Genomic DNA, 20200 nt, shown 5'->3' with positions numbered 1-20200 from the left:
TTTCCTTATTTTGTATCTTTTTAAACTATTTCCTTAGTGGCTTACTTGGGGTTTCCCCAGTGACAGACAGTAAAGAATCCACCTGCAATGTGGGAGACCTGGGTTGGATTCCTGGGTTGGAAAGATCCCTTGGAGGAGGGCATGGCAACCCACTCCAGTATTCTTGCCTCGGAAGTCCCATGGTGTCCATGGGAGCCTGGAGGGCTACAGTCCATACAGTTGCAAAGAGTTGGATGCAACAGAGCAACGTGAATTTATAATAGTTGTTTTATATACTTGCCTTTTAAATCATGTAGAAAAAAGACATCACAAATCACATCAAAAGTATCTTGATCTTGTTAGGGGCCAAATCCCGGCTATGACAAGCCCAGCGAGGTACACTAAGCCCAGGACCTGAATTATGTTTCCTTAACAGAACATTCCTTGACCAAATTAGGAAGACTTCCTGTACACACCAACCAGAAAGAGACAGGACATGTGCTCATCCTGCCTAGCCAATCATGTAACGCCAGCTACTCCTGTAACTGAGACAAAGAACTGCCTGTGTATAAGCCGCCATACTCCTTTGTTCGGGGCTCTTGTCGGATTCCACTGTGCTGGATGAGACTTGGGCCCTAGCTCGCTTGAAATAAACTCCCTTTTTGCCTTTGCATTACTGTGGTGGACTTGTTCTCTCGGTCGGTTCGGAGATACGGCTCGGTGTATAACAATCTTGGCTTTTATATTTACCTATGAAGTTACCTTTACTAGTGTTCTTTACTTTAAATAACTGACTTCCCTGGTGGCTCAGACGGTAAAGCTTCTTGCTTACAATGTGGGAGACCTGGGTTCTATCCCTGGGTCAGGAAGATCCTCTGCAGAAAGAAATGGCACCCCACTCCAGTACTCTTGCCTGGAAAATCCCATGGACGGAGGAGCCACAGATAGTCAGACAGACTGAGTGACTTCACTTCACTTTATTTTTTATTTTTATTTTTTTTCCCTCAGTCGTGTTCAGCTTTTTGCAACCCCATGGACTATAGCCTGCCAGGCTCTTCCATCCATGGGATTCTCCAGGCAAGAGTACTGGAGTGGGTTGCCATTTCCTCCTCCAGTTCACTTTATTTTAAATGATGGTTTCAAGTTACATCCTGTCCTTTCAATTAAACCTGAAAGACTCCCTTTGGCATTTCTTGTAGGGCAAGTCTACTGCTATATTGTTGCTTATTTTAAATAAGTCAATAGGGACTTTCCTAATCCTCTTGTGGTTAAGACTCCACCCTTCCCCAGCAGGGGGCACAAACTGGGTTAGTGCTAGAGCTAAGGTGGTGCTGCTGCTGCTAAGTCACTTCAGTCGTGTCCGACTCTGTGCAACCCCATAGATGGCAGCCTACCAGGCTCCCTCGTCCCTGGGATTCTCCAGGCAAGAACACACTGCCTTCTCCAATGCATGAAAGTGAAAAGTGAAAGGAAGTCGCTCAGTCGTGTCTGACTCTTAGCGACCCCATGGACTGCAGCCTACCAGGCTCTTCCGTCCATGGGATTTTCCAGGCAAGAGTACTGGAGTGGGGTGCCATTGCCTTAAAGAATCTGCCTTCCAATGCAAGAGACACAGGTTTGATCCCTGGGTCAGGAAGAGCCCATGGAAGAGGAAATGGCAACCCACTCTAGTATTTGTGCCTGGAAAAGTTCATGGACAGAGGAGCGTGGGGGGCTACAGTCCATGGGGTCACAAAGAGCTGGACACAACTGAACAACCTGAAGATCACAGGGAGCTAAGATTCCCATGCGCCTGGCAGTGCAGCTTAAAAAAAAAAGTTTAAAGTTTCCTGTTTTAATTTCGAACACATAAACATCTACTCGAGAGATATAACCCACATAAAATCTCTTGAGTTGTCCTCGGTTATTTTAAGAGTGTAGGACAGAGGAGCCTGTCCTGCTACAGTCCACGGGGTCACAAAGAGTTGGGCTCAACTTCACAAAAACAACAACAATGTTGACATTGCCAAGCAAACTGAAGCAGGGTGGTGGTCTCAAAGAGTCCTGGGTGTCACTTACAGCCTCTGACTCCACTCGGTGGGTGTCCGTGAGACAGGCTGCTTGTTAAAGAGGTGGCAGAACCTGAAGCTAATTTACTTCGTTCGTGCAAAGTGCAATTTCCTAATCTGAACAAGTTCCATCGCTTTCAGCTGTCACTCCGGATAAGGGTTACTACAACGGTGGCGAATTAACCGAAGTTTTGATACATACAACATGCTGCCTCCCAAAGTGAAATGCTTGTCCAGGATCTGGCGCCCCTAGCATCACAGAGACAGGCGAAATACCCCTAAGTTTACTGAGAGAAAACTCAATGTTCTCAGCTGCTTGGGGCACTGGCTGGACTCCCAAGAGGACACGGAAGGATGTTGTTTGGGGATTAAACTGTTTACTAATCTTTTGAGTTTCGATGAGCCACTAAATATTGGAGCTGCAGAACATGATTTGTGGGACAGGGAGGACTTCTGGAATAAAGCTGAAGACTACATTAAGCGTTAGGCCAGATGACTGGAGTAGCAGAGTGCAAGGCCATGGATTGCACATTAAGAAGCTTATCTCCAGGCTTCCTGGTGGCTCACTGGTAAAGAATCCACCTGCCAATGAAGAAGACACAGTTTCCAATCCCTGGTCTGGGAAGATCCCATATGCCAAGAAGTAACTAAGCCTGTGGATCAAAACTACTGAGCCTGTGCTCTAGAGCCCAGGAGCCACAACTACTGAGCCCACATGCCGCAGCTACTGGAGCCCGCTCGCCCTAGAACCCGCGCTCTGCAACAAGAGAGGCCACTGCAATGAGAAGCCTGCGGACTGCAACTAGGGAAAAGCCCGTGCAAACAGTGAAGACCCAGCACAGCTGAAATAAATAAATAAATAAAGTTGTATATTAAAAAAAATAAGTTTGTCTTCAACTGAAACCAGAAGGTTGTTCCCTCCCCAGTTGAGTAAAAACCATTCCACATCTGCCCATTGCAGACAGAGTTACACATAAATAAAGGAAGAAAATGTGTTTGAGGTTCTAAAGAGTTGTTTGCTCACCTTAACATGCTTACTTTTTGGAAACTGCACTGTACAGGCTGTTGATGAGGTTCCCGAGAAGTTGTAATGAACTCAACATTGAGGCTAGAGCTGCTTTTATGCACGTTCCCAAAATTCCCTGCTCAGGTGATGCTAATGATGTGTTCATTGTGGGTTGCAGGTTGGCAATCAGAAACAGGCTCCAAACTGTGATTGCACGCAAATTCTTTTAGCTCCTTCCACGAATGTTGGTCCTGCCAAGATGTTATGAAGCTTCCCAGAATGCATAGTAGATCCCTTAATGAAATGCATATTTTATTTAAGTATATTTTGGGACAGATTTGTTATTTGTACAATTTAACACTTTATTTGTTTTTTTGTTCTGTTTTGTTTTCATTTAGTCTGTATTTTCATTGTATAGTGCAGACAGAAAGATGTTAGGTAAAGCAACTTTGTTTTTGGGGGGGGTTAAGCAACTTTTGAGGAAGAATACAAAAAAAATAAAAACTTTTGAGATCTGCTGTTCTAGGGTTTATAAATGGTTAGATCATGGCTGTGAGAGAATAAATAGTCTTACATTTAATCAATAGCATCAAATTTCTTCCCCAAATGGTCCTTCGTTTCCCCAAAATAACAATAAGCAATAATCTTTTTAAACTACATCTCTGGCCCTCCCTTCCTAATCTATCTCTTACACTATTCTATTCCCTGCTCTGGCCACGTTAGCCTCCACATTGTCCCAGGCTTACAGGTTTACTTCCCCCTGTTTGCTCACCCTCTCTCCTTTCTTCTTCTCAGCCCTGATATCTCCTTACCTGACATCATATTACACGTTCATTTATATGTCTGACCATCCTTTGGAACTGCACTGTCAAACAGAAATAAAATGCAAGCGACAAATGTGAGTCCCATACGTAATTTAAAAATTCTCAGTAGTTACGTTAAAACAGTAAAAAAAAAAAAAGGTATTCTTAATATTTTATAAACGAACGTGCAAGAGATAGATTGGAATGGCTTGCAGTTGGCACCCTTCCTTAGAATAGATCCCAGGAATCTGAGAAAACATCTCCTGGCTGGCAACCCTCTGACATAATAAAGACAATACCACCATCTGGATGAGAATGAGGGGTAATGCACTCTTGAAAATCACGTCCCAGCTTTCTGGGAACACATCTCCGAAGCTGGCAGTTCAGCTCAGTTCAGCGGTCAGTCATGTCAGACTCTTTACGACCCCATAGACTGCAGCACGCCAGGTTTCTCTGTCCATCACCAACTCCAGGAGCTTGCTTAAACTCATGTCCATCAAGTCAGTGATGCCATCCAACCATCTCATCCTTTGTCGTCCCCTTCTCCTCCCGCCTTCAGTCTTTCCCGGCATCAGGGGCTTTTTCCAAAGAGTGGGTTCTTTGCATCAGGTGGCCCAAAGTATTGGAGTCTCAGCTTCAGCATCAGTTCTTCCAATGAATATTCAGGACTGATCTCCTTTAGGATGGACTGGTTGGATCTCTTTGCTGTCCAAGCGACTCTCAAGAGTCTTCTCCAACACCACAGTTCAAAAGCATCAGTGCTTCGGCGCTCAGCTTTCTTTATAGTCCAACTCTCACATCCATGCGTGACTGCTGGAAAAACCGTAGCTCTGACTAGACGGACCTGGGGGGCAACCCTCTGACATAATAGGGACAACAGCACCATCTGGTGGGAAATGGAGGGTAACACACAGAGGGGAATCGGGTCCGGGCTCTCTATGAACATAGCGACTTGCTGGCAACCTTCTGACAAAATAAGGACAACACCACCATCTGGTGGGAAATGGAGGGTAATGCACCCATGAGAATCAGGCTCCGGGGCTCAAGGCTGGTGGAGGGGATGTAAGGTGGAGATGGGCTCTGGGTGCCTGGAACGTTATTCCCTACCTGTGTCTTGGACCCTCAATTTCCCAGAAATCTTTCTCATACCTTATCTCTTAGTATTACCAAAGTAACTATAAAAGAATTCTATCAATAATAAAAAACAAGGAGACTATGCCAGGCTCCCTTTTGCCTGGTCTACTCCTGAACTCTGGAAATGACTGTCTGAAAGAGTATCCTACAAGCCAGCCTTCTGCCAAACCCTTATTATCATTCTTTTCTTTTCTTTTCTTTTTGGTCAGCCCTGGCAAGTTGTAGAATCTTAGTTCCCTGACCAGGGATCGAACCTGTGTCCTCAGCAGTAAAAGCCAAGAATTCCAACCACTGAACTGCCAGGGAACACCTTGCCCAGTCACACACACACACATATACACACACACAAGCTGCTCTTGCTTGTAATGTTTGGGGTTCCAGAAAGAGTCTGTATGTATAAAATTGTGCTGAATGAATGGCACCCTTGTCTAATGGCATAGTCTCCAATAACAATAAAGTTTCTGATCCAGGTGGGGAAAGTGTCTAGTAATGTTGAGTAAACAAAGCAGAATAGTAATAACATTAATAACAACAACATTCAGAAAACAAAGATCATGGCATCCAGTCCCATCACTTCATGGGAAATAGATGGGGAAACAGTGGAAACAGTGTCAGACTTTATTTTGGGGGGCTCCAAAATCACTGCAGATGGTGACTGCAGCCATGAAATTAAAAGACACTTACCCCTTGGAAGAAAAGTTATGAGCAACCTAGATAGCATATTCAAAAGCAGAGACATTGCTTTGCCGACTAAGGTCCATCTAGTCAAGGCTATGGTTTTTCCTGTGGTCATGTATCGATGTGAGAGTTGGACTGTGAAGAAGGCTGAGCACCGAAGAATTGATGCTTTTGAACTGTGGTGTTGGAGAAGACTCTTGAGAGTCCCTTGGACTGCAAGGAGATCCAACCAGTCCATTCTGAAGGAGATCAACCCTGGGATTTCTTTTGGAAGGAATGATGCTAAAGCTGAAACTCCAGTACTTTGGCCACCTCATGCGAAGAGTTGGCTCATTGGAGAAGACTTCGATGCTGGGAGGGATTGGGGGCAGGAGGAGAAAGGGTCGACCGAGGATGAGATGGCTGGATGGCATCAAGGACTCGGTGGACGTGAGTCTGAGTGAACTCCGGGAGTTGGTGATGGACAGGGAGGCCTGGCGTGCTGTCATCCATGGGGTCGCAAAGAGTCGGACACGACTGAGCGACTGAACTGAACTGAACTGAAGATTTAGCATTTACTAAATAAGGGCACTGGTCTCTTTATGCTTGTGTTCTTCCTTCATTCCACTCCCCTTCAAGGTAGAAATCACAATTATGTATTGCAGGTAAGAGAAATGAGTGGCACGGTTTAAATATTTGCCCAAGGCCATAAAACTGATGAGTGCCCATACTGGGTTTAGGTTTTGGCAGAAGGACACCGTGTTGTAAACAGAATCTGGCTCCAACTCTGTGATTTTGGTAATTTAATAAATACAGACTGAGCACATTTTTTTTTAACATGGGCATACAACAGTTAACAAGTCTCTCCTCTCATAGAATATTCATTCTTGTGGAGGAGATAAGACCAATAAGTCAGTTTACATATAACGTCTACAAGTGATAAGCACGCTGAACGAAACAGCAAATAATGCGTCCAACACAGCCTTGCTAGGATTCAGCTAGGCTCTTTGTTAAAAGCCTTCAGGGGCATTCCCTGGTGGTCTAGTAGTTAGGATTTGGTGCTTTCATTGCTGTGACCTGGGTTCAGTTTAATCCCTGAAGGGGCAAGTGAGATGCTGCAAGCCCCACGGGAAAAAAAAAAAAAAAAGGCCACCTGGATCCTAGGGAAGACAATAGTTCTTTCCCCATTTCCTACCCTGGGTTCAGCATTTTGATTGGCAGCAGGAAAGAAAGTTGGTGGCAAGAAAGTGACTAACAAGGCCAGGCTCTGCTTAAAGGTGACCACACCCAAAGCCCTAAATGAGTAGATGAAACCAGCTGGGAAGGCTGTGCTGAGTGGGCAGTGAAGGTTGGGAGGGTCTGAGACTCAGGCCAGATCCAGAAATAAGGCATGATGTTGGAGAAGGCTGTTGAGAGTCCCTTGAACTGCAAGGAGATCCAACCAGTCCATTCTAAAGGAGATCAGCCCTGGGTATTCTTTGGAAGGAATGATGCTAAAGCTGAAACTCCAGTACTTTGGCCACCTCATACGAAGAGTTGACTCATTGGAAAAGACCCTGATGCTGGGAGGGATTGAGGGCAGGAAGAAAAGGGGACGACAGAGGATGAGATGGCTGGATGGAAATCATGGACTCGATGGACGTGAGTCTGAGTGAACTCCGGGAGTTGGTGATGGACAGGGAGGCCTGGTGTGCTGCGATTCATGGGGTCGCAAAGAGTCGGTCACGACTGAGCGACTGAGCGACTGAACTGAACTGAACTGATGCTGAGCTCAAGGCGTGGTGCATGATAGGTGCTCCGTTAAGGTAGTGAATGACAGATAGAGCTGATAATTGAAAGGAATAAAACAAAACCCCAGGAGGTGTGTTGATGGATGTGTGTGTGTGTGTGTGTGTGTAAATGAGCATTTAGAGCTTCCAGAATTCTCAGAGGCCCACAGGTTGGTGGCCAAACCCATCTGGAAGGCAAGCGGGCAGCAGATCCTGTTGGGCGTAAGTGTAACCAGTCGAGCCCTGGTGAGTGCAGCACAAAGTTCTCAGCTGAGTTTGAAGACGCCCTTTCTTTCACACCAGGCACCCCCAACCTCTGGGCTGAGGACTGGTACTTCCTGTCAGACCAGCGACAAAGTTAGAAAAGAAATAAAATGCACAGTAAGTGTAATGCGCTTGAATCATCCCCAAACCATCCTCCCCACCCCCAGTCCGTGGAAAAATTGTCTTCCATGAAATCAGTCCCTGATGCCCAAAACTTTGGAGACGGCTGCTTTACTGTATCTCCAATAAGATAATTTGAAGTCGTTCCAAAGAGGCGGCATAGCAGACCGGCTCCTTGAGTCTCCCTGGTCCAACCTCTCAGGCTCTAGAGGGCAGTGCAAGCCAAGACGGCCAGGAGCTGGCCCACAGCTCAGCCACTTGGGGCGGAACCAGACTGGCATTTCTTAAGCACACTGCAGGGTTTTCTAGCCTGGAGGGCCTGCAAGCACTGCAGGATGTTCAGGGCCTTCCGTATTTTCTTCAATTATTTTATTTAATTATTTTTGGCCGTCCTGGCTCTTGGTAGCTGCTGCCAGGGCTTTCTCTAGTTGCAGGACGACTCTTTGTTGTGATGCGTGGCTTCTCACTGCACCGGCTTCTCCTATTGCGAAGCATGGGCTCTAGAACAGGGGCTCAGGAGTTGCGGCACCAGGGAGTCTTCCTGGACGGGATCCAACCCATCTCCCTTGCACTGGCAGGCAGATTCTTATTTGCTGGACCACCAGGGAAGTCTGGATCTTTTTAAATGAGAGGCAAGATTGTGCGTTTAGGGAGTATTTGGGGAAAAGTGTCGATAGCTTTTTCCGATTACGGAGGTGAGGAAGGCTGGGGACTCTGCCACAGGGAATGAAATCCATGGTCTCCACTTCCCAGAGTTGGCTCTACACAGGTTCTACACTTTCTTCCTAAAGGTTGGCCAGTAGCCCCAGGTCCCTTGGGGCCTGTGGAGGACACAGCTGCTCTCGTCCAGGGAGCCTGTGTCCAGTGGTAGGAGGGGGTGGCAGGAAATAAGACTTTCTCTAGTCCTTAGGGGCTGCTGGGTACAGCTGGGCACTTGGAGCAGCTTCCTGCAGCTGCTACGGACAGGGAGCCAGGGAATGCTTGCCCTTGTTTCCTTGGCTTTCCTGGGACCCACTCTCCTGACACTGAAGTCACTGGGCCCCACCAGGCCCCACTCTGGCCTCACCGTTGGTACATTTTATCCCATTATGAAAGGAATCTGGAACGAGATGACTCTAGTGCTGGGCAATGTGGGACCAACAGGAGGCTGCCCAGATGGTTTGTCCGGTCAGTTCTCCTCCCTCCTTCCCTGAGCTCCTCCATCTCAGCCCCCACACCCCATCCCATCCCAGACCCTTCTGTTTGGAGTCAGGCAAGTTTCAGCAGAGTCTAGGATGCCTAGTCAGGGCCTGCTCAGGCAGTCACCTCTACCCCATTCTCATGCACTAGGCCAGGCCTGGACCGGTCTGATGTGGCCGAAGCCCTCCTGGGAATTTCCCAATCCAGTGGGAAAGACCCAGCTTCAGTGACCTCTCCTCCAGGTGCACTCCTGGCCCGGACCATGCTTCCTGATGCCCCTCTCCTTGTGTGCAGCTTTCCCAGGGGTGTTGCAACACACACTTCTCTGTTGTCTTGTAGTTCTCTGCCTTTGACCTTCTTGCATGTCTGGGAAAACAGTAAAGGACTTGGGTATATATTTTTTTCTTTTTTTTTTGGCCATGCAAGAAGTATGTGGGATCTTAATTCCCCGACCAGGGATCGAACCTACACCCCTGCATTTGAAGGCAGAGTCTTAATCACTGGACTGCCAGGGAAGTCCCTCTTTTCGCCCTTTGAACCTAGAATCCTCTGCCTTTTCCTCACTGATTTCTCCCTGCCCTCCCTAGTCCCTGATCACTCCCACAACTCAACGGGTCAAGATCCTACCAAGGCGATGCTGTGTAAACAAAGGGAGCAGGAGTCAAAGACCTGGCCCTGTTCTTCCAAGTCTGGAAAGCCCTCTCATGGTTCAGGGCCTCTGTGTCTGGGGCTCCAGAGGTGGACAGGTCTTGGGAATTGAGGTTTTGACACAGCTATATCCATCTGGTCACTCATAAGGGGAGCCTGGCGTGCTGCAGTCCATGGGGTCGCAAAGAGTTGGAAGCGACAAAGCAACTGAACAGCAATAACAACTCATTCAGCAAGCGCCAGTGGAGCTCCTTATTCTGGACTAGGCACAGTGTATGACAGTGAACACAGATCCACAGCTTGGCTACTTACTGGCTGTGTGACCTCTGGTGACTCTACACTTGGGCCTCAGTTTCCGCATCTGTAACTTGGAGCCAATAATAATGGCCTCTGCAGAGCGTTGTTGGGAGGCCAAGTAAGATTTTGCATGTCCAGGGCGAAGGACAGAGGTCAGTGACGGCAGCTATTATTATCAAGGGATATGTTTGTCCTCCAGAAGCCTGAGGTCTCCAGGAAACATAGGCAGTCAGGTGCTGAGAAGGCTTGTGGATGCTGTTCTTCTATGGAGTAGGCAGGACTTGAGTAGGTAGAGGAAGAGGGGCCCAGGCAGGCGGCATTCTGCAATGAGTTGAGGGGAAGCGGTGAGACTGGCCAATCTTTCTTTTTTTTTTGCCTGTGCCAGGCCTTAGTTGTGGCGTACAGGATCTTTAGCTGCAACGTGTGAGATCTAGTTCCCTGACCAGGCATTGAACCTGAGCCCCCAGCACTGGAAATGCAGAATCTTAGCCATTGGACTACCAGGGCAGTCCCAAGACTGGGGCATCTTAACCACTCTGTGGCAGGTCCCTGTAGCCTAGGGTGGTGTAGAATGGAGTGCAAATTTGCTCTGTAGGAGGCTAGAAGTCTCTGAAGATACATTGGTTTGTAAGATTTGGGCTCCAAAATGCCAATTGGACTCACTGGGAGGTCTCTTCAGAAGGCTCCGGGTCTCCAGCACAGTTTTAAGGCTCTAAGAGTCCTCACTTTCCATCAAGTGTTCATTCACTCATTGCAATTTTACTGAGTACCTTCTAAGTGCCAGGCTCTGTCTCCAGTCCTATAGATTCCCAGAATGAAGTACATAGCCGGACACAGGCCCTCTGTCTGTCCCAGGGATGAACTCTAAAGGAGACCTAATAATATGGTGAGGTAGAAACTGAGACGGGATAAGCAGGAATGAGGTCGGCCCAGAGGCCAAAGAATGCTGCAGGCAGAAGTGTCACACATGGCAAGGCTTGAAAGGCTTGAGAGAGCTGGCAGATGCTTGGCGGTATTTGTAGGAACTTAAAGAGGTTCCATGTTTCTGGGGTCCTGTGCAAAGAAAAGCTGGAATGAAGATGGGAAGGTGGCTGTTGAGAGAAGCGGACTGGCTGGGGGCCGAGCTGGGCAGCCCAGGGTGAATGAGAGATCCTTGTCGGTTTGCCCTGCTCCCAGCAGCAGTGGAAAGTCAGGGACAGAGGACTGAGCAGGGCAGGATCACAGGTAGAAGTCCCTTTGGAAGTTAACTTTAGCTGCTGCCGGTCAAAGGCTGAGTTAGCAGTGGACCCGGCCCCACAGCGCCCCCTCCTGGCAGGCTACAGTGGATTTAAAAAATTATTTGTCTATTTTATTTTTTTATTTTTTTCTATTTTATTTTTTTAACTTGGCTGCTTTAGGTAGTAGTTGCAGCACGTTGATTTTATTTGCGCCATGTGAACGCTTAGCTGTGGCATGTGGGATTCAGTTTCCTGACCAAGGATGGAACCCGGACCCCCTGCATGGGGAGAGTGAAGTCTTAGCCACTGGACCACCAGGGAAGATCCCCCGTGGTTTTATGGGAGAAGGTGCTCGGGAGAAGGAGGCCCAAGAAGACTAGAGGGATGTGAAGGGTGGGGGCTGGCACCTCACCATAGGCTAACAAGGAGGCAAGGGGACCTTGGCCCTGGAAGAGCCTGGGAGCAGCAGCAGGCAGCCCACAGCTGTGACGGGTCCCCAGAATTTGAGGTCAAGGACATCTGAACCACAGGGCTGTGGGTGGGCCAGCAGGGCCACCGGGGCAGGGGAGGAGGAAGTCGTGGCGGTTCAGCGGGAGGCAGTGTCCTGCTCTGATCCAGCTGTCAGGGAACAGCTGCTGGCCCGGAAGGGGGAGGGACCCCGGGCAGCAGCAGGTGAAGAAGCCCCCTGGCTGCTGGGCTGTGGGAACGGAGGTGGAAAGCCAATGAGGGGTGGGAGGGCCTGGGCGAGAGGGGTGGGTAGGCGCAGCATCTGCTGCCCACAGGGCCAGCCTGGCTTCAGGCTTTCAGAGGCAACTGGAATTCCTCTGAAAAGGAAAGGCTGGGCTGAGTTTGAGGGTAGGGGATCATGTCCAAAGGATCTCCTCCGTGTTCCAGTGGTTTCCCCTGACCCATCGCCCAAGCCATTCTCTTGGGCTGCACTGGCTCCCTGAGGAACCCTCTAGAGCCCTCCCCCTCCCTACTTCCTATTTTCTTCCCCCTTCTCCCCAACTCCTCAGCTCCTTATCTGCACCAGTGCCTTGGCCCTTCTTCTAGGAAGGAAAGCAGACAAACACAACCGGCGTCTTTCAGAAAGCTCCAGCCTGTGGGTCGTGGAGAGAAAGGGGTTTGCCCAAGGTTCCAGTCAGTCAGAAGCAGGTGCCAGGGCCCCTGCCTGTGTGCCCCCAGCCCTTGGGGCCTCAGCTCTAAGGAGGTTGAGCAAGTAGGCCTGGTGTCCACCCCCAGGCCAGGAACTCTCTCCTGTGTATCGGAAATTGAGGGGACTAATGGGGAGTGAGGCTGGTCCCAGCGGTTGTAGGTGCAGGAGAGGCTTGTGCGTTCCCACTTGTCTGCTCACCTCAACCCCAGGGCCTCAGGCTGAACCAATGGCTGAGGGTCCTGGTAGCATGGTGGGTACATGGAAGTTTCAGGCAGCGGGCAGGTAGGGGGTCAGTTGAGGCCAGTGTTCTGTCCTGGGGCCCCACAGCCTGAGAGGAGCAGCTGGTTGGCACTCCTGTGAGGTCCAGACTCTCCCCTTTGGGAGAAGCCGTCTCTCCACCTGAGGTCCCCGCCGTTGCGTTTTTCCAGCTGCCACGTTCCCTCAGACACTTAGGGGCACAGAGTTGGGAAGGGGAGGAAATGTTTCTTTTTACTTTTTCTGTAAAAATTCTACAGGGATTACGAATGGGTCTCTACAGGGCTCTTAGGTCCTATCAGGGTGTAAAGAGTCGCTGCCATGCTTATAGCCAGTCGTGCCCACAGCCAGAGGTCCAGCACCCTGGCTTCAAGCTGGGGACTCTCTTACCTCAAGGGTCCATCCTGAGTCCAGTCCCCAGTCTGTCCCCTTCCAGGCCTTCCTGATCCCTGGGGTCCCCTGTTAGGTTAGAACCCATCCGACGAATACAGATCCTCTCCTGCCCATTCCCCAGTGACCCCAGCCAGGCCCTCTGTCCATCCTGGCCAAGTGGCAGCTGCAGGGTGTGACCTTTGATGGTTATGGGTCCTGAGTGGTGAGCGGAAGAGAGATGGATGGGACAGCTGGCTGAAGCCTCCTGCATTTGCCAGGTGACACCCCGCGTGTCCTGAGGGCCTCCTGCAAGCTGTGTCTGGCAGCAGTCCCAGGGGAGTTGGGAGGGTGGGTGTGTGTGTGTAGGGGGATGGGGATCGGCCCCTGTCTTGGGGCGGGACATCCTCCCCTACGCCTATATTCTCTCCCTGCCTTCACCTGGACTCAGTCCACAGGCTTCCCTTCCTCAGGCAGAAGGTTCTAGGCCCTTTGGTGGGCTGTGCAGGATGTCTCCTAAAGCCTGCAGAGTAAAACAGGAACTGCCCAGGCCATTCCTCTCCCCACCGGCACGCACACCCCCCATCCTTCCTTCTCTGGGGCTGGAAGGAGAGGATGCTGCTGCCTCTCTGGCCTGGCTGCATTCCAGTGGAAAGTGGAGGCAAGAAAGGGAGAAATTTGTTTTCTAAACACTTGTTCTGACTTGACTTCCCCCGGCGCCTGGCGCCCCTCCCCCGAGAGACCCCCATCTCTGCCCCATCCCTGCCGGCTCACTCAGCTCTTTCCCCATGTAGGGGAAGGACACGCTCCAGGGCTGGGGCCATGCTGCCACCCCCTCCTTCCTGGCCCCACTGCATTCCTTCCAGGAGGCCTGAGGGCACGGTCCCCACTCCCCCTCTCCTCACTCCCACCTCCAGCTTCCCTGCCGCTTGGCTTCTGGGATCCTATACTTGTTTCAAAGCCTAGCCTTGTTCAATCCAGCTCCAGCGCCAGCTACCTCCCCCCGCCCCCAACCCCCGGTCACTCTTTCTCCCTTGTTTTGTGTTCCGTTCACTGGTCAGGCCATGGTGACCGCCTGGTTTGCTCAGACCAGTCTGGCCACTTTCTCCTCTGCCTTCACCTCGGTGGCCTTTCCTTAGAAATGCCCAGGACTCCCTCCTTCACCTCCTGTGGCCTCTGCCTTCGAAGAAAGGGCGTCCCTGATGATCTGTAGCACACAGCAGATCCTGGCCCCTCCCGGGTCTCTCATCCCCTGATGACTACATTTTTGTTTACTGTAGAGCTTGTTACACTAGAATCTGGGCCCCACAAGAGCAGCTTGCTCCTTCCTTCCTTTGCTGGGTTTCCAGCATACAAAAGGCTCAGCAGATACCTGCGGATCAACAACACACTGATGGATGTTTCACACTGGTTCTGACTCAGTCCCCAAAAGTGCTCTTTTATCACTCTCTGTGAGCAGGCAGGTCTGAAGCCCGCATAGGAGGGCACCTGGTGAAGAGGGACAAGCTCAGAGAAGGCAAGGAGCTTCTTCCAGGTCACACAGTGAACTTAGCTCTGGGTCCCAGTGGGGGCTTATTCCTCATATGGACACACCTGGAGATTTGGCCGATATGCTAACATTCTCTCTCTTTTTAAAAAGATGTTTACTGAGTTTATTTGACTATGCCAGGTTTTAGCTGGGGCATGCAGGATCTTCAGTTTCCCCACGTGGGATCTAGTTCCCTGACCAGGGATTGAACCCAGGTCCCTTTGCTTTGGGAACATGGAACCTTAGCCACTGAACCACCAGGAGAGTCCCATGGCTCTTTACCCTTATTTATTTTTTGGTTGTGCTGGGTCTTTGTCGCTGTGCGTGGGCTTTTCTCTAGTTGAGGCGAGCAGGGGCTACTCTTTGGCACGGTGTGTGGACTTCTCGTTGTTGAGAAGCTTCTCTTGCAGCCTCTCTTGTTGTGGAGCACAAGGGCTTCAGTAGCTGTGGCTCGTGGACTCTAGAGCCCAGACTCAGTAGTTGCAGTGCACAGGCTTTATTGCTCCGTGGCATGTGGAATCTTCCCGGCACAGGGATCGAACCTGTGTCCTCAGAATTGACAGGCAGAATCCTATCCACTGTACCACCAGGGAAGTCCCACTGTTTATCAGTGCCCCTCAAGATGTTTGGATGAATTCCTTTTATTCTTCCCCGAAAGGCTGGGGATTTCCCAGACCACAGGTGGGGTTCCCAGGGGCTCTGCCTGTATGTGTCAACACAGCTTAGAGCAAAGGCTATCTGTCCACTAGAGGTTCAATGCTTTCCACTGTTCTAAAGACACACGCATCAGCCACGAGTGCAGAGTTGGAACCCATGGTTGTGGGGTAGCCTATTAATGTCTCTTGACTAAGAGGCCACTGAGAGGAGCCCAGGCTGATGACAGGCACAAGCCCAGATCACAGGCCTCCTCTGAGAATAAGAGGTCTTTCTGTCCTGGAGAAACTCTGGCTGAGCTCGGAGCCAGACGTGGACATATGACTAAGCATGGGGAAGGGACTCTCAATCTGGCTGAACAAGAAGAGTGTGGGTGGGGGAAATCCCCTGGCGGTTCAGTGGTTTGGACTCTGAGCTTCCACTGCAGGTGGCACAGGTTCGATCCCTGGTGGGGGAACTGAGAGCCCAGAAGCCACTCAGTGTGGCAAAAAGAAAGAATGTGAGCAACTTCCCCTAAAACTCTGGGTTTAGGGACCAGCGTGTCAGTGACCGAAAAGAATTAACAAATAGGTCTCTCAGCTTTGCTTGCCTCCACTGGCTCCTCGGCCAGACGAGACCTAATCTGGTGTTTGGTCCAGTGCTCAAGGCCACAAGCCCAGCGTTTTGAGAATAATCACCCAGAGTTGGCCTTGGGGGACTATCTTATCCTTGAGCCAGAAAGGACTGGAATGTGGCTAAGGGAAAGGGCAACAGACATGTGTCCATCCAGGGGAGAGGTGACTTTTTTTTTTTTTCTTTCTTAAGTCTTTATTGAATTTGTTACAATATATATATTTTTTGGTTACAATATTGTTTCTGTTTTATGCTTTGTTTTTTGGGGCCAGGAGGCATGTGGTATCCCCTGCTTTGGAAGGCAGTCTTAACCACTGGACCTCCAGGGAAGTCCTGAGAGGTGACTTTCATTCATTCGACCAACCCTCACCCTTTCCACGGAGTTCTTGTCCCCACAGGACTGCGTGTTCTCGGAAGGCCAGCTACCTGGCTGGCTAGGGGAAGGCCCTGGCCAGACACATATGAAGGGGTCGAGTGAAAGTGCTGTGGTAGAAGGTCCTACAAGGGGAGGAATTGCATTCTGGGAAGGCTGGTGGTGACCAGCAAACACGCCTACTGGCAGTTTCTCCCGGATAAACTTATCAGCCCTTTCTTTCTGCCAGAGCTGCTGGACAATCTGCCTTCTGTTAAAGCCAGACAAAAGGGACCCCTCCCTTGCTCTGATTTGGCTGTTCCTGCTCGCCAAGCCCACAGCCTCTGGCAGACCTGCAGGCCCAGCATTTGTATGATCATGCTTCCACCCTCAGGCACTGACCCCTCCCCTCTCCATGGGGGCCTTGGGGGAGTATCAGGAATACCAGCCTCCCTCTTCTCTGGAAAAGTCTGAGGCTGGGCACTGGCCCTTGGCCCTTGGTTCCTAGGGAATATGCTAGAATAATAAAGCTCTAGAAGCCTAGGACCGGAAGAAAGTTTGGTCCAGATAGGTGTCTGCTGGATTTCACTTGAGCTAGAACCAAAGCCCTCGGTTCAATAATATCAGCCCCAAGTAAGCACTGGGTCGTTTGCCGTGGGCCTTGTACAAGACTTAGACTTTTGGGGAATAAATGCCAACAAAGAGGCAGACAGCACTCCCTGATTCCTACCTTGCCAAACAGAAGTTTGAGCCTCTATTATGCGCGTGATGTTAGGCGATCATTGCGATTTAGGATTAGGCAGATGCACGTAACTGGCCTTGAGGGCTCATAATCTAGTGCGGAAGACAAACCTTACTTAATCTGATAATCTTCCTGAAGCCTCTGACTGGGGGTCTAAGTGGAGGGTGGAGGATGCACAGGAGGCTATATGGCCAGGCGAGTTGAGGGCCGACTGTCACGCCTGAAGGGCCTCATTCTCCGTCTCTTGATCAGTTCTCTCTGGGCACATACCACGTGGGGTGGGGCCTTTGGGCAGCTGTCCCTGGGTGTGCCCTGGGCCTCACTCTTGGCTGTGCTTTCCAACTGGCTGTGAACACCAGGCCTGACCTACGATGGCCTAGGCACTGCTGGGGTTCCAGCATAATCTCCCAAGGGTGAGTCACTGGGGACCCTGTGCTGAGCCCTAGGGTGAGCTGTGAGAGCCCCGGGAGGGGAAAGGCTTCAACTCTCAGGACTACAGGAAGTAACAGGGCCTTGACTTTACAGCCCCTGCCCAACCTAGGAGCCCATGAAGACTGTCGGCCTCCCTCTTTACTCTGGGGTGGTCTCCATGTGGGCTGGTTGGGCTCCAGTGGGGGCTGGCTAGGCCCCAAGAGGCTGGCTGTCCAGGCCCCCTACCTTCGGGGCCTGAAGGAATAGGGAGTTGGGGGAATCCCACCTCCAGGCAAAAAAGAAGATAGCCAGCAATGAGGCCCAGGGCTTGCAGCTGTTCTGGCCTTGTGGGAGGATCTGCCAAGGCTGGAGGACTGGGGGAAGGGAAGAGCATCAGAGCCAGCCTGGGACCACAGCATCACCAATGAGCCCCAAACCTGGAAAAGCAAGGACTGGAAGGATTCGGCTGTAAGGGTTTCAGGCAAACTCTGGCTGTTGTTCCTTTCCTCCTAGGACTAGGAAGGGCCTATCCCACCTTTTGGCATCAGCTAGCCAAGGTAGCAAGACCTTCTTTTGGTTGGAGCTCTGGGGGAGCTTGGTCATAGATGCGGTGCTGGGACTCTGGAGGCCAGATTGAAGAAGCCTCGTGCCTCATCTGGCAAGACCAGTGCCAAACATGAAGAAGGAGCGTCCATTGCTGGTCAGTGAGGACCAAAGAGCAGCTAGTAGTCTTTGAGCTCCTCTGGCGGCTCAGATGGTAAAGGATCTGCCTATAACACAGGAGACCTAGGCTGGATCCCTGGGTCAGGAAGATCCCCTGGAGAAGGGAATGGCAACCCACTCCAGTATTCTTGCCTGGGGAATCCCAAGGACAGAGGAGCCTGGCAGGCTACAGTCCATGGGGTCACAAAGAGTTGGACATGCCTGAGCGACTAACACACACACACACACACATATGTAATTATATAGTCAGACACTAAAATACCCAGCAGAATCTCAAGCTGCAAAGCAGTGTCTGGTGTGCCTTTGTGGGTGGGTGGGAAACTCTGTAAGCTGAAGGAGTGAATGAAAGAATTTTGTTTATAAACCCAAATAAATTCCTGCATTTTTAGCCTTTATGAAGCAGCAGAGTTTTAAAACTGGATTTGAGAGGCCATCCATTTTTTAGGCTTAACATCCAAGGGATGATTAGGGAATTTGGGACTTTTTCCCGGCTTTCAGTTCTTTTTCCAGTTCATTTCCAATGAATGAAGCTTGGAGCCTCTGCATTTAAGTATAAAGAATCACAAACAGGTATGTGTGTTGGAGACAAGGCTTTCTTTTTGCTCTCTGAAATTTGTTTCTTCCAGTTCTCCCTATCGAGGGGGAGAAAGCAGGGGAGACCAAAAGCTGTTGGGATTCTCTGGGAGGAATCCGTGGCAGGCAGCAGCCAGTTCTGTGTTCAGAATGTTTGCTGACAAGAGTGCGGGCCTGGAATTCCAGGCTGGCCCCGGGCCCAGAAGGGGATGGAACCATCCTGAACAGGGTTTGGGGAACAGAGCCCACCTCGGGTCGCATCCCCAGAGTCATCCCTTATCTGTGGACTCTGGGGCCTTTGAGATAGTGGGTTTAGGTAAGCCCTGGGGAGAGTGAGAGTCTTTAGGACCCTCTCCTTGAAGGGAGACAGACCTCAGCAATAACTCCCAGCCCTTTATTCACCCAACTCCTTGAAAGAATGTGGGGCCTCGAGCGAGTGACCAGTGCCAGCGGGTCAGAGCTATTTCTGGCGGCTGAGGAGGCATCGGATTCCGGGTGTTCAGGGCAGGAGGAGGAGGAGGACGGAGGAGGGTCAGGCCTGAGGCGCTTCCCGGACGCGCCCGCCTGCTGGGGGCTAGGCCCCCCGGAGAGGGGCCGGCTTCCTGTTCTTCCGGCCCTCGCCTCAGTTTCCCCATCAATATAAGAGTCGGGCAACGGGGCCATCATCGTTCCAATCTGGAGGACGCTTCCTGATTGTTTTCTTGGCTTACAAATAACCTGATCTGAGTTTGAGGGAAATCAGGAAGGCGGAAGGCAGTCTATGGGTGGCCAGTTGCGGCCAGGCCAAGTTATCCAGCCTGACCACCCGGGGAGGCTGGATGTCTCTCAGACGCCCAAATGCCTGAGGTTGGGTGGGGAGCCCCTCCCCCACCCCCGGTCCTGAGCTCTCCGGGCAACCCGGACGGGCCAAGGCGTGTCCCGCGGACCGACCCGGCTGGCCGCGGGCGGGATTTCCAGGATGGGGGCGTGTCCTTTCGAGCGGGGGCGTGGCGGACCAATGAGCGGCGCGGCGCGGACGGGGGCGGGGCCTGTGCGCGGGTGCGGCGCGCTGCGGGGCGGCCGACGCAGGCAGAAGCGGGCGTCGCGGGGACTGCCGGTCGGCGCCGCGCGGAGCTGGCCGCGGGATTGGCTGCGACACTCGCGTGTCAGGGGGTTGCTAGGCTTCGGTCGCGCGCCCCGCCCTCGCGCTCCGCGCCCTCTCGCCGCCCGGTACGTGCTCGCGCGGAGGCTGCGGTGCGGCGCTCGCGCTCCTGGGGCTCGGCGGCGGCGGCGGCGGCGGCGGGAGCTTCGCGCCGAGTCCCCGGGGAGCAGCAGCGGCGGCGGCAGCGTGTCGCGGCCGGAAGGAGCGAGCACCTGCCGTGGCCCGCCCGGCGGCGCTCGGTGAGTGCGCCGCCCGTGCACTGCCGCCGAGCCTGCCAGCCCAGGCCCCCCATCTCCGTCGCCGGCGGAGCCTCCCGAGGAACACCTGCTGCTGCTCGCTGTTTGGCCCGGGGCCGGGACACGGTCGCGGACGTCCTTGCGGGTGAGGCGGCGGCGGGGCCCGGGTAGAGCCGCCCTTTGCTCTCGGCCCCTCAGGCACAGGCTGGGGGCGCCCAGAGTCCGGGCCCGGGCTGCGCGCCGCGGCGATGGGCCAGGCCTCAGCCCGGCCCGCGCTCCCGGGAACGCGGGGCCTGCGCGTCGGCCGTGGGCGTGTGCGGCCGGCCT

At 51.9% G+C, this 20200-nt stretch overlaps 1 protein-coding gene and 1 pseudogene across 3 annotated transcripts in view; both read left to right on the top strand.

Annotated features, from left to right (window-relative positions):
• The first annotated feature begins 1972 nt into the window (after nucleotides 1-1972).
• LOC101103764 (NEDD8-conjugating enzyme UBE2F-like) lies at nucleotides 1973-2523 on the top strand (annotated as a pseudogene).
• A 17039-nt stretch (nucleotides 2524-19562) lies between these two features.
• Nucleotides 19563-20200, top strand: part of DAG1 (dystroglycan 1) — a 48936-nt gene continuing 48298 nt past the window's right edge. Inside the window, exon 1 of one of the 3 annotated variants that reach the window (XM_027957635.3) lies at nucleotides 19563-19705. The gene's annotated coding sequence lies outside the window, so the exon portion shown is untranslated. Of the gene's footprint in view, nucleotides 19706-19776; nucleotides 20019-20200 lie in introns of those variants that run through there. The other 2 variants (XM_027957634.3, XM_060402539.1) reach the window with 2 other exon arrangements.

This window comes from Ovis aries, chromosome 19 (assembly GCF_016772045.2).
Source record: "Ovis aries strain OAR_USU_Benz2616 breed Rambouillet chromosome 19, ARS-UI_Ramb_v3.0, whole genome shotgun sequence".
Classification (NCBI taxonomy): Eukaryota; Metazoa; Chordata; class Mammalia; order Artiodactyla; family Bovidae; genus Ovis; species Ovis aries.
This window is presented reverse-complemented; position numbering and strand designations above follow the sequence as displayed.